Source organism: Hakea prostrata, unplaced genomic scaffold (genome assembly GCF_041222555.1).
Source record: "Hakea prostrata isolate BN-2017 unplaced genomic scaffold, UWA_Hpros_2 contig_13, whole genome shotgun sequence".
Lineage (NCBI taxonomy): Eukaryota > Viridiplantae > Streptophyta > Magnoliopsida > Proteales > Proteaceae > Hakea > Hakea prostrata.
In genome coordinates this window covers 414,316-428,127 of record NW_028291132.1, presented here as the reverse complement: position 1 = coordinate 428,127, position 13,812 = coordinate 414,316, and positions in this window count along the sequence as shown.

The window sequence follows — 13,812 nt, the reverse complement described above, 5'->3', positions numbered from 1 at the left end:
AACCGACGTCTCTTGGAGTTATTACTTCAAGATATGCCTACCACTTATGCTGAACTGGTGCAGAGATGCCAGAAGCAGGCAGAGGTCACGGAGATCTTAGACACACGCTAGGGAGACAATAAAGTCCCTGCAAAAGAGTAGCAGGATCCTGAGAACAAGCAGAAGCCGAAGCAGAATGTTCATGATCGAGTCAGAAAGCCTCATCAGGCGTGGCGGCAGAGATCTCCCGACAAAAGTGAGTATACTCCATTAAATACTCCTCGGGCTGATATTCTAAATATTATTATGAGCGGAATATACTGAAGTGGCCTCTCAAGCTTCCCACAAAACCTGGGGAGCAGGATCGAGAACAGTATTGCCATTTCCACAAGGATTGTGGTCATTATACCAACGATTGCAGACATTCAAAGGCGGATATCGAAAGATTGATATCTCAGGGACACTTGTCCAATTTCGTCAGAAGAAGATGAGAGGAACCACAAGACGCAAGTGCAAAAAGGGACCGTTCGGTTTGCCCAGACCAACCAACGGAGGCTCCTAAGTCTAAGAAAGGAAAGGAGGTGATCGATGCTACTCGTTCACCCATCCTAACGATTTTTGGAGGTCTCGAACCTGAGTCACTCCTGAAGCTGAAAGAAAAATCCAAGTTCGTTGGGACTGGAGAAATGCAAAAGCATAAAAGGCCGAATGGTGAGGGTTCGATCACCTTTGGCAAAGAAGATGAAAGAGGTGTCTGTTTACCTCATGATGATGCCATAGTCATCAAGGTAGAGATTGCGCACCGTGAAGTACATAGGGTGTTAGTTGACACTGGGTCTCTGCTGCAGACCTTTTATCTTATGCAGCTTATCAGAAGCTAAAGGTGGATGAACACTTGATGGAACCATCATCCACACATTTATATGGCTTTGCAGGATTGTCTGCAATAGCGGAAGGATCGGTCCAATTGGACCTGTCACTTGGAAGCTTCCCCAAGGAGGCTACCATTCGGGTAAATTTCCTAGTGGTTCGAGATCTCCCAACTTACAACGTCATCCTCGGGAGACCATCCTTGTCAAAGTTAGGTGCTATCGTTTCAATGAAGCACCTGAAAATAAAATTCCCGACAGAGATGGGGATTGGTCAAGTTTTATCTGACCAGAGAATTTCTCAGCATTAATATGTTGCATATTTAAAAGATAATGAGGGCCCGAGAAAGGTAACGGTGTTACCAATCAAAGTACGAGATGATCAGGACGAGGCAGAAATGCAAAGGCCTGAGCCGGTAGAAAAGTTAGAACAAATCCAGTTGTATCCCGATGATGAAAAAAGAGTTACTTATATCGGGTCTGAGCAGCTAGAAGAATTCAAAGAGGAGTTGAAGTCTTTTCTTCAACAAAATAGTGATGTGTTCGTATGGTCTGCGGATGACATGCCAGGAATTAATCGACAAGTTGCAGAGCACAAACTTTGGATAGATCAAAAGGTGAAACCAGTTATTTAGAAGAGGAGAAATTTCTCCATGGAAAAATACGAAGCCTGTTCGGGCGAAGCGAAGTTGAAAAATTGAAGAGCTCTGGTTTCATTGAACCCATTGAAAGCCCAATTTGGTTGGCCAACGTGGTAATGGTCAAAAAGGTAAATGGGAAGTGGAGGATGTGTACAGATTACACAGATCTCAACAAGGCCTGCCCTAAAGATTGTTACCCGTTGCCCAGGATTGATTTGTTGATAGATGCAACAGCAGAATATGAAACTTTGAGTTTCATGGATGCCTACTCAGGATATAACTAGATCCTCATGAACTGGGAGGACGAAAAATTTACAGCTTTCATGACTGATTGTGAGAGCTTCTATTATAAAGTCATGCTGTTCGGCCAGAAGAATGCAGGGGCTACTTATCAGAGGGCCGTCAACAAAATTTTCAAAGACTTGATCGAGAACAACGTGGAAGCCTATGTTGATGATATGCTGGTAAAGAGCACTGCGATGACGAAACATATTGAAGATTTAACAGAGGTATTTTCAGTCCTGAGAAAATACCAAATGAAGTTGAATCCAGAGAAGTGTGCCTTCGGAGTTTCGTCAGGCAAATTCTTGGGCTTCATGGTATCACAAAGAGGTATTGAGACTAACCCAGCCAAAATACAAGCTTTGATTGATATGGAAGCCCCCAAAGCTGTTCGAGATGTGCAATGCTTAACGGGGAGAGTAGCCGTGTTGAATCGTTTCATTTCACAATCGGGAGAAAAGTGCCTACCTTTTTTCAAAGCACTCAAAGATTTGAGGGGTAGCAAGGAGGCAAAGTGGACTGAGGAATGTCAGAAAGCTTTCGAAGACCTGAAGGAGACACTGGGAAGACCACTTTTATTGTCTCGACCCGAGAAAGGAGAAATCTTATAGCTATATTTAGCAACATCCCCTTCGGCAGTCAGCGCAGTACTCGTTCGAGAAAAAGACAAGAAACAGTGGCCCATCTATTATGCCAGCCACGTACTACTTGAAGCGGAGACACGGTATTCTCAGATCGAGAAGCAGGCTCTAGCTCTTATGATAGTAGCTAGAAAACTACAACCATACTTTCAGGCTCATCCAATCGAGGTATTTACTACTTTTCCCCTTTGTAAAGTTCTTCGTAAACCTGATTTGTCTGGAAGAATGGTAGCTTGGTCGGTTGAACTCAGTGAGTTCCAAGTAAGCTTTAAGCCTCGAACGACAATCAAAGCTCAAGCATTGGCCGACTTTGTAGTAGAGACTACTGCACCAATGGAGGAAATTGTCGAGCCCACTATTCCGACCGTATGGAAGGTATATGTGGATGGTTCGAGTAACAAGCAAGGAGCAGGGGCTGGAATTCTCCTGAAGAGTCCGGCAAGATTTATTATTTGATATGCATTGAGATTTGCATTCGAAGCAAGTAACAATGAGGCAAAGTATGAAGCCCTAATAGCTGGACTTCGATTGTCAAAAGCAATGGCGATAGCAGACGTAACTATTTTTAGTGACTCACAGCTTATTGTCAATCAAGTACAAGGGGAGTATTGTGTTAAGGAACCCAAGTTATCAGGAAAAGGAAATTTCCTATATTGAAGCAGAGCATTGCTGGATGGATCCGATAGTAGAATATCTGAGAGATGATAAACTACCAGAGGATCCGAAAGAAGCAAGATTAATCAAGGTGCAATCAGCGCGATTCATTATACAGAATGGAAGACTGTATAGAAGATCTTACTTCGGACCCCTTTTGAGATGCTTGGGTCCCGAAGGATCGGAATCAGCTCTGGAAGAGGTGCATGAAGGAATTTGTGGTGCTCACATGGGCGGTCGGGCCCTGGCACACAAAATTTTGAGGCTCGGGTTATATTGGCCTAAGCTCCAGCAAGCTACCATGGAATATGTTCGTCGGTGTAGCAATTGTCAAGTCCATGCTACAGTATCTAAACGCCCAGCTGAAACCATGACTTCGATTCTAGACCCCATCCCTTTTGCGATGTGGGGAATCGATATCATGGGGAAACACCAAGGCATCGGGCGGAAGAGAATATCTTATAGTGGCAATTGACTACTTCACCAAATGGGTAGAGGCTAGCGCCTTGGCAACGATCACTGAAAGAAAGGTGTAGAAGTTCGTGCTCGAGTCAATCATATATCGGTTCGGGATGCCAAAAATAATCATTACTGATCATGGCACTCAATTTGATAACCCGCAATTCGAACAATTTTGTGGGACTTACTTAATCAAGAATCGTATGTCATCAGTGGCATACCCCCAAAGCAATGGCCAAGTAGAGGTTACAAACCGAATGTTACTTAAGGCAATAAGGAGAAGACTCAAAACTGATAAAGCCTTATGGGTCGAAGAATTGCAGAATGTATTGTGGGCCTACCGAACTACGGTTCGGACACCCACAGGAGAAGCTCCTTTTAAATTGGCTTACAGATCTGAAGCGTTGGCACCTATCGAAGTATTGGCTGGAACACTACGGGAAAGAGAGTTCGAAGAAAAAGCGAACGAACAAGGACTGCTAGATAGCCTTGATTTGTTGGATGAAGTTCGTGCAAAAGCAATAGCACGAACTCAACATTATCAACGAAGGATAGCATCACATTATAATTCCCGAGTGAAGAATCGTCGGTACATAGCAGGAGACTTGGATTGAGAAATACCTTAGCTTCAAATCCACGCCATCAAAGGAAATCGGACCCTTCATGGGAAGGACCATATATGGTTATTAAACTGGTCGGTTCGGGAGCTTATATGCTAAAGAACATGACAACCCAGAAAGAGTTGGATCGTTCGTGGAATGCCAGGCATCTGAAGAAATATTATCCTTAAGAAGATTATCATTTTCATTCATGATGTAACAAATTTCAACTTAATCAATACAATTATCAGTTTTCAACATATTGTCTTTTGATTGGGGGCATCATACAACACTCAAGAACAGATCCAACGACAAAATCAAAAGGCATCGGTTTAAAACTCGAGTGAGTTCCTTCTACAAGGCATCGATTTAAAACCCGAGTGAGTTCCTTCTCAAACTTATTGAATTTCTGTGGAAATCTATAAGTAAAGGCATTGTTTTGAAACAACTAAGACCTACTGCAACAATGACTCAAGTGGCTGGCAAAAGATCACAGATGAAGTTAATTCTTTATTCCTTTAAATGACCAGAAGGGGCCAACCTTTACATCAAATATACATATGAGATAACAAGTGTTGAGATACAATCTTTGTTCGGTCAAAAAGGAAAGTCATCATCGGTGATCATCAAGAATTTAAGTAACTTTGTCAGAAGCAACACAGATTCAAGAAGAAGAAGAAGAACAGAGTTGGGAAAACATATGTTATCATTTGTTTGTCTCCCTCGGGGATTGCGAAGCATTCTGCAAGTACAAAATCCTCCGCAATTCCATACTCTTTATCCAGCTTGACTGGAAGAAGTTTGATCTTTGATCAAACCTGCATTGAAGGCAAGCTCTTCATAGCTAAATCCTTTCAGAGGAGAATAGGGAGGAGAATCGTCAAGACGATGCATTATATTGAGATCTGGAGGTGGAAGGTCTGTTGCATCCTTGGACTAGGCAGGAAGAGTAAGTCCCAGCTTTGCAAACACTTCAGGATGACAATTAGCACAGTGGGGAGTCGTGTTGAAATAAGGATTTCTCCTTAGTATCGATTCCCATACTTCGTTTTCGCCATCCCGGTATGCCTGCAAGTTATAAGCGTTCAACATGTCAACAAAAGGCTTACTGTGCAAATATTTGAAGATGCAAGCCTTGCGAACGTCAGTTGAAAGGGACTCGGGCAAAGGGGTAACAGCTTGCCTTTGGGATACAGTTTCAGACCCTTTCGCCCCTAGCTTCCCTACTTCCCGCTCCAGCCGACGGATCTTGACCCTGGCATCATCCAAATCCGAACGAAGACGTTCGTTCTCAGAATTCTTCTCCCTAGCAATCTTCCAAGCTTGGTTTCCAAGATGAGCAATCTCAGCATCTTTGGCTTTGGAGTCTTCCCGAAGCCTGGAAACTTCATCACTTAGTCTACTGAGTCTAAAGGCTACTTCCACTTGATTGTGGAAGTTACCAGTGAGACTCCTACAATAACTTCAGAGTTAGTCTAGAGCAAAAGAAAAATCTTCAGAGCGGAAGGTAATGAAGAAAAACTTACATCACCAGTGATTTCATGAAATCTCTGTCTAGGATCGTGGAGAGGGCTCTACTCTCGGCAGGCATTTGAAGAGCAGTGCACCATTCTAGTGCCTTGTCAAAATCGCCTGTCACCAAGTCAGACCTCTTCAGCGACCAAGAAGGATGGAACACATCATCGTCCAACCGAGGGCGCTTCCTAGTGGCAAAATCCTCGAGCTCCAGGGATGGAGTGGAGGAGGATGCCAAACAAGCACTAGAGTTGGAAATAGGAGTGGCACCTGCAGGGACCACATCTTCCTCAGATGCTCGAAGGGTCTTCATCATGGAAGAAGACTCCAACGTAGTGCCAGCAGGGGCGTCAACAGTACAAGCAACAACGAAGGGAGCCACGTCCTCCTTGGAAGACCGAACGGTCTCTTCAGGCAGAGGAAGCGAGGGAGAAACATCAGCAAAAAGTGTGGGAATCTGATCTGAAGATTCACCAATAGCAGTCTCCCCACGTTTTAGAAGATTCACCACAGAGCAATCACCTTAGAGGGAGCAACCGTCGTCGGTATTGGGGCAGTCTTCTTGCAGGAATTCGCCCTAATAAAGTCCAAGTTAATTCTGGGAGGCACTGCAAATGAAAAAAAGCAGTGTCAGTACGAGAATCCAACAACTTATAAGCAGAAAAGGGAAAACCCTAGATTTCTGTTGAACAGATTAATAACGAACACCACTAAGAACTTCCGTAATGAGTAAACCCCAAGTATGAATACTGTGGAGATTACTCAGGGAGAAGAAGAAGTTCGTGACATAGATAGAACAGAAGACTTACTTGTTCAAGTTCTGATCGAAGATATTGTTGGAGGACAAGAGTACAGAGACAACAAAGGAAGACAAGATATAACTTTGCAAATCTATCAGACAGAAAGAACTTGCAGATAGCAAGATAAGGATGAAGTACCCTTGAGAAGCTTAAATAGCCTCAAGGAGAGATACAACGGTTGAAAGCCCAAGATAATCAAGGGACAGGATGGAAGAGACGCTTCGAATTCCTAAAAATTCAGGATCAACGGTCAGGGGATAACGGCGCTTCAAATTCGAAACTTGAATGCTGAACTAGGTTTCCACGTGGAACAATGTGCACCTGATACGAGGATACTGCCAAATACCAACCGTCACACTAGTATTAAATAATAGAGTATTTCCAATTCCTTGGGAAGAGCAATTGGTATACGAATACAATAAACGTTTGGGCTTTGTCATAAAAGAAGGAGCAGTTGAGAGATAAAGTTCAGGTATCACAAAAGGTTCAGAAGAATCAAATTGACCAAACGCATCTCCCTGATGTCCCGAACGTTGTCTCCAGTTAAGGTACAAGTTAACCTATGTGATGACTTATATCATTCTCAAGTATCTCTTGTGAGAGGGAATAGATAATTCCCTGGGAATGATATGAGGAAGTATTAAGGCAATCATTGGAAGAGTTCGAGAAAAAGAAGACAGATTTCTATTTCATTAAGACCGTAGAGGGCCAACCCTAACAGAAAAAAAAAGAAGAAGATGGTTTCCTATGTTTCTTTCTCACTTTCTTCAGCCGGTCCACCTCAGAATTGGCCTTCGCCAAATTCTCTTCACAGGTCTGTAGCAAGGAGCCATTACGACCAACTCGGCTCAATGCCTCCATGTGTTGATAGAAGCTCAACACAACATTCCTGGAAAGACAAGGAGATTATCAAAAAATCTCTGGGGAGATTACAAAGCAAGTAAAAAAAGCTCAAGAAAAATAATACCTTGTGGAATGACGAATGAGAACGTCGTCCTCCAGGGTCTCAAAGGCCTGGCGATCGGCAGGCATGAGGCCAAGAGAGCTCCACTCAGCAGCCTTTTAAGGATCCTGCGTTGCCCGATCTGTCCACGTCAGGGTCCATTGAGGGACGAAGATCTCCTCAGAATCTTTGTTCTTCTTGGATTTCTTCGGGGGAAAGCATCGGCTGACTTGTGCTTCCTTTTGGTTCGAACGGGAGAGGGGATATCTACCTCTTCCACCATTGGTTTTTTCCCTCTCCCCGAAGCCTCAACCACTGGCTTCATATTTCTGATACCCTTATAAGAAGGGTCTGGGGGCGGCATAGAGGCTACCTGTTCTGCAGTCAAGGCTCGAGGGGACCGTTGCTTTGCAATCACAACAGCCTTGGCAGCCCTCACCCGAAGACTCTCAGGATTCATTCTTGGAGGCACTACAAAGAAAGAAGACAGTCAGAAAGTTGGTAAAAGTTCATTGTATATTCAAGAAAGTGAAACGTGGCAGTTAAAATGCTCATGTTGAGCCAACCCTTAGTACTGAAGGATGGAGTTGTCTTCCATCTCATATCCATGTATCTCTTGATACCATGGAATTGACTTGATCTTCCCGACGGTAGCTCTGTCTTCTTTGGATAATGGAAGGACCCGGTTACCCTCAGAATATGAAGTATACTGCTTCCAGGTGGTCGGAAAGTTAAGATGTGATTGAGGCGCTCGGCAGAAAAAATACCGCTTGCGCCACCCTTTATGATTGGAAGTGTGAAATCCAGCCCAAAACCTAAATTAAACACCCTATTTGTTTTGGATGAAGAAGAACTTGTTTGATGTTTGACGTTGGACCTTGAGTATGGTGTTGTTATGTTTAGAAGGTCCTAGGAAGTCAAGTCGGACCTCTCCCTTAGTGTAGATTCAAAAACCCATAGAAAATTGATGATGGAATTCCCTACTTGAAGAGCTTGGTTGATTTAGAAAAGAGAATGCACCTTGATGAAGAGAAGATTGGTTGATGACCTTAGAGCATGGTTAGATATGATTTAAAGCCATTTTCCTGTGCTAGGTAAGTTATAGTTGTTGTGTTTAAAATTTCGTTTGATTCCGATCGGAGAAGATTGATTTAGTTGAGGTACTTAATGACCTCCCGTGCACAATCCGAAGTTATTCCCCGAAACTAGACTTCTTGATTGAATTATAGAAGAAAAGCTCACTCAATTTGACCTTGTATAGCCTTTCAAAACCCTACTTGAAGTTGCTGAACTAAACCTATTTTTCTGCTGAGAAATATTTTGGTCGATCCTCTTTGGTCGATGCCATCGACCAAAGACCATCGACCAAAGTTTCCCAGTCAGCCAAGTTAATGATTTTATGGAATATTCTCTTTTCTAATTATTATAACCTCGAGCCTTGAGCCCTATTGCAATCATTTTCACTCCTGAAAACGTGGGGGGAGCTTCCCAAAGCAACTCCTAGGCATAGTGTGAAGGATACTCCACCAAAACTCATTGTTTATCATTGATTCTTGCCTCCATCTTCAACAAGGTATGAATCATCATTCCATTCTCTATTCTATTTTTTTCTATTCTTTTCTATTCCTCTCTTGCTATTGAGACATTGGAGATGGTTTTGCAACCTTGCAACCATAACTCCAAGTGTCCACTTATGCTTAAACCATGATCTTCTTAGCCATCTATTGATGCTATGCCCCCATCTCAAGCCTAGCATATGTATTCCTTGAATTTCCTCTTAACATCATGCCATTTTGTACAAAATTGAGTTGTATGGTATGCTATGTTCATGTTTATCACAATTATATGATTCCAATCGAATTTCCATAAGTTCCCCTAGCTATTGCATGCCATTTCTATGTCAATGCAATCAATCCCAATTCATGCCATGATGCTTGTCTCTTGAACTTGATAGCTCAAATTGGGGCTTTCTATTTAGACCATTGGATTATGTTATTTTCTTGATTTATAGTGTCCTCATACTGTTCTTAAGCATTCCTCCAAGTTTCAGATTGATCCGAACCCTGGAAAACCAATTTCGGATGAAAACCCCCAAAATCCACTATTCTGTCTCGAAGAGATTTTTGGTCGATCCTCTTTGGTCAATGCCATCAACCAAAGACCATCGACCAAAGTTGTTGTTGACAGCAACTTTAGCCAGTTTTGACCCATTTCACATCCGATCTTCCAGATTTCTTCTCTAACTTATTATTGATGTTTGTTTAGGGTCTTAACAATTCTTTTGGACCATTTCTTGGTATTCTCAATTCATCATCAACTCAACCTAAGGTAAGGATGGTTATCTCCATAAACATATAGGTCATCAACTTATGAATTGTGTTCTTACTTAAAGAATATAATCTCTTGATTACTTTTTAATTATCATAAGACTGTTATACATGTGTTAGGATAGTAATATTACAATTCATATTCTCTTGTCAATGTCAAATTATTATTCTTGATTACTTGTGTCTATGATGGTTCATTTCAATATCATGATTTAACTTTTATTATGAAGATGTATTGGATGCATGAGAAATAATGAACTTGAATATGTGATTGCCTACGTATAACTTGGGATTGGGGAGTGTCCTATTGACACTTCTGTCCTTGGGCATTGGAGGGAATAGTATGGGATGTTCTCCGAAGGTGCCTATCGACACTTTCCCGGGTTATTGGATGACATACATAGGATTGTCTAGTTGGGTGGCTAGGATTGTCCTTGTCGTGTTAGACCCAAATCGGAAGGGCATTGAGACCGAACGACCCGTGGTAGTGTATGGTTTGATGGGCGCCCTAGGCCGGTAACCAATCCAGTAGGGGACATAAACCATGCTACGGATACCCGAAAGGGGCCATTTATTGGTAGGGTTGCAAATAGCTAGACTTGGGCTCACGGGCGCTCAAGACCGGTAACCAATCCGTGAGAGGACGTGAGAGCTTCCCATTTACTATTTGTGGATGACCAATAGGGTTGATGAGTCCGTAATCTGGGATTACGCTGACTATAGTGTGAAGGATACCGGAAAGGATCTCCAAGGGCAAGGAATGGATGTATCTGGATCTGACTTGATACGACTGAGTAGATGACTTGCATTGGGCTAGGCTTTACTGTGAAATGCGCCAGTACTTATACCAAATGGTGATGTGAGAGAGCGGTGACCGATTCCCCTACCATGGTTTTTGAGATGACTTTACCTAATTTCCCTGGCAGACCCAAGATATCTTGTATGATTGAGGGGGAGTGACTGACAACCCAAAGAAGTATGGTGCTATGACTTAAAGCATGTCTACCATAGAGACTAGAATTCGTAGAGTTAGAATCATATTTGCATCATATGTTCCATATCACATTGCATTATGTTATGTTTTGTATATGTATGATTTTAATTATGGAATAACTACCTTGCTGAGTTCTTTGAACTCATTCCTTTTGTACAAATGTTTTTAGATTTTCCTACAGGTACAGAAGATTATGATGGCACCCCCTTCGAGACGGATTTTGATCCCGCATACTACCCTCCGGGTGGTATCTTCGGTGAAGATTAGAGTGTTGGTGCCGAGGAGGATTACTATTCGCACTAGGGTTAGCCCCACGATAGTGCGGGAGCGGCAGAGCTGGGCTTTCTTCATCCACACCATTGAGGAGACCATCATTAGGATAGAAGAAACCCTAGCCTAGTGCCCCATTTCCCTGGTCTATTTATGGAACCATTGGACATGTAATTAACTTGTTTTGGATTATCTCTTGATACTTGGACTTGTAATTAACTTAATCATACTTCATTTCCGCTGCTCTGAGAGGGTGATTATCACACATTCTCTCATCTTTATGATCATAGTTATACTTTGATATTATCTGTTTTCCACACTTTGATTTATTGAATCTTATCTTATTCATGATATTTAGTATTAGTTGTTTTTACCTTGATTATTATTATTCATGATTATGTTAGTGTATGTGGGAGGCATGGTCCCTCGATTCTTGATCCTTGGACTGTGGATCACATTCCCGGGTATGCCAGATGGGGTACCGGCTGGGTGGATGTGACAGATTGGAATCAGAGCCCAAGATCAAGTGGAACCCCGACCACATAAACGATGATGGAACATTCCGAGTCACAGACCCAAAAGTGACTCAAGTGCTCTTAGAAGTGAATAATAGATAACCTGGATTAGAAACCAAAATAATGAAGCACAAATTGAGTCATGAATAAGACACAATAATATAAATGAAATAATTGAACTTCATTAATCTCATAGGAGAGTTTTACAGAAATATATCCAAGTTAGCATAAAAGAAAATTCCTAGTACTATCTATATAGGCGATCGACTCCGACGAACTGTCTGATCCCTCCTAGATCTGAACTCCTCCTCTAGTCATGCAAACCTCTCACCTAGGGTGCACATGTTTAATTCCATCCTCTCCTGTCGAGCCTCGATCCTCTCAAGTATAGAATAAATCGATGACTGATGAGAAGCCACGTCTGGAGCCTCAGAAGTCACATGAGATATCTTAATTGTTTTCCAATTTATGCATTCATTATTATGCTCTGCAACTTGCCAGAGCCTTGGTGATTAGTTCAATAACTGACTTAAGCTTCAGAGGTGGCCTCTCGACCCCAATGGTCGAGCCACGTCTAACCCTATTTTGTAGGCCATCAATAAGGAATCTGGAGGCTTAACATTTTATGGACGCATCATTTGACGCCGTCTGTGGGAAAGGCTTCAAGAAGTCATGGTAACAAGATCAGTAGCAGCGGCGGTAGCAACAGCAGTGGCTCAGTGGATTGCAAACAATCCACCACTTCTTGGGGAGAATAATCCATCAAATGTTCCCCAAGGAAGCCAGCTCCCAGAAGCACATGAAGATGGAGTTGATGGACCTGAACATCAAAACCATCCAAATCCTCTTCAGCAACAAATGGACCAAATGCAGGTCCAATTCCTAGAAATGCAGGATATGATCCACACTCTAGTTAGATAGGTAGTGGCTCCTTAGGCTCCTGATCAAGTAGAAGCTCAGAGACGTGCGGAAGGAGCAAATGAGCAAATACCACACGTTCGGGCGATTTCTGTCGAAAGCGAAGGACAACCAGCTGAAGGCCAGAATTTTGGCCCAAACACTCAAAGAGATCTTCTATGACGAGCCCGGGATTTGAGGGTTGGCGAACTCCCAAGAAGGGACGATTGGTACGATAGGCCGCAAGCTAGCCGAACCGAATCCTGGACGAGATTGCCGAGAGGAGTGCGTACTCATTCTCCAACATCCAAACATTCGGAAAGGCTGACCATTCGGACGGAAGATGGCCGATCATTGCACATCAGCCGAGAGCTTGCCAACATAAACCAAAGGTTGGGGCAACTCTCCCAAGGCCGAAAAACTGATGATATTTATTCAATTATCCGGAAGACTCCTTTTGCTGATGCTATTGCACTGTTCATGTTTCCGCATAATTTTAGACTTCCTACTTTCACAGCGTTTGACAGTTCGGGAGACCCTATTGCCCATATTAGCTATTATCAACAAACCATGGCGGTAGCTGGAAACTCTAATGAAATTCTTTGCAGGGTATTCACCTCTTCCTTAACTGGGGCAGTTCAAAAATGGTTTTCGAACCTTCCTTCGGGAAGAATCAATGATTTTGATGACCTTGCCCAAAAGTTTATCGGACGTTTCCAGAGTGGTATCCAGATCAAGAAAATGGAGGAAACACTCCTTACAATCAAGCAGGGAGGAAATGAATCGATTCGGGAATACTTGAAGAGATTTAACAAAGTCACCATGGAAATAGAGAATTTGGATGAACAGGTGGCGAAAACTGCTCTCTTTACAGGGGTTAACCAACCGAAAGCTATTGGAATATCTACTTCAGGATATGCTGTCCACCTATGTTGAATTACTGCAAAGATGCAAAAAGCAGGCAGAAGTAATAGAGATACTCGATGCACGGCAAGGAGAATCTAAGACAGCAACGAAGCAGCAAGAGGTCCCCGAGAAAAGCCAAAAAAAACAACCTACTCAGGATCGTGATCGAACCAGAAAGCGACGTCCGGCATGGAGAAGGTGATCACCCGATCAAGACGAGTATACACCACCAAATACTCCCCGATCGGAGATATTGATGCAGATCAAAAATCGAGACATTTTGAAATGGCCGCCTAAGATAGTTGGGAAGACAAGAGAAAAGAATATGGAGAGATATTGTTGATTCCACAAAGATTTTGGTTACTACACTAATGACTGTAGGCAACTTAAGGCAGATATCGAGAGATTGATCAATCAAGGTCATCTTACAAGTTTTTTGAAAGTTCGGGAGGACGAGAAGAGAACGACGAATGAAAAAAGGGATCGTTTGCCAAGCAGGGAGCATCGAGTCGAGGTTCCAA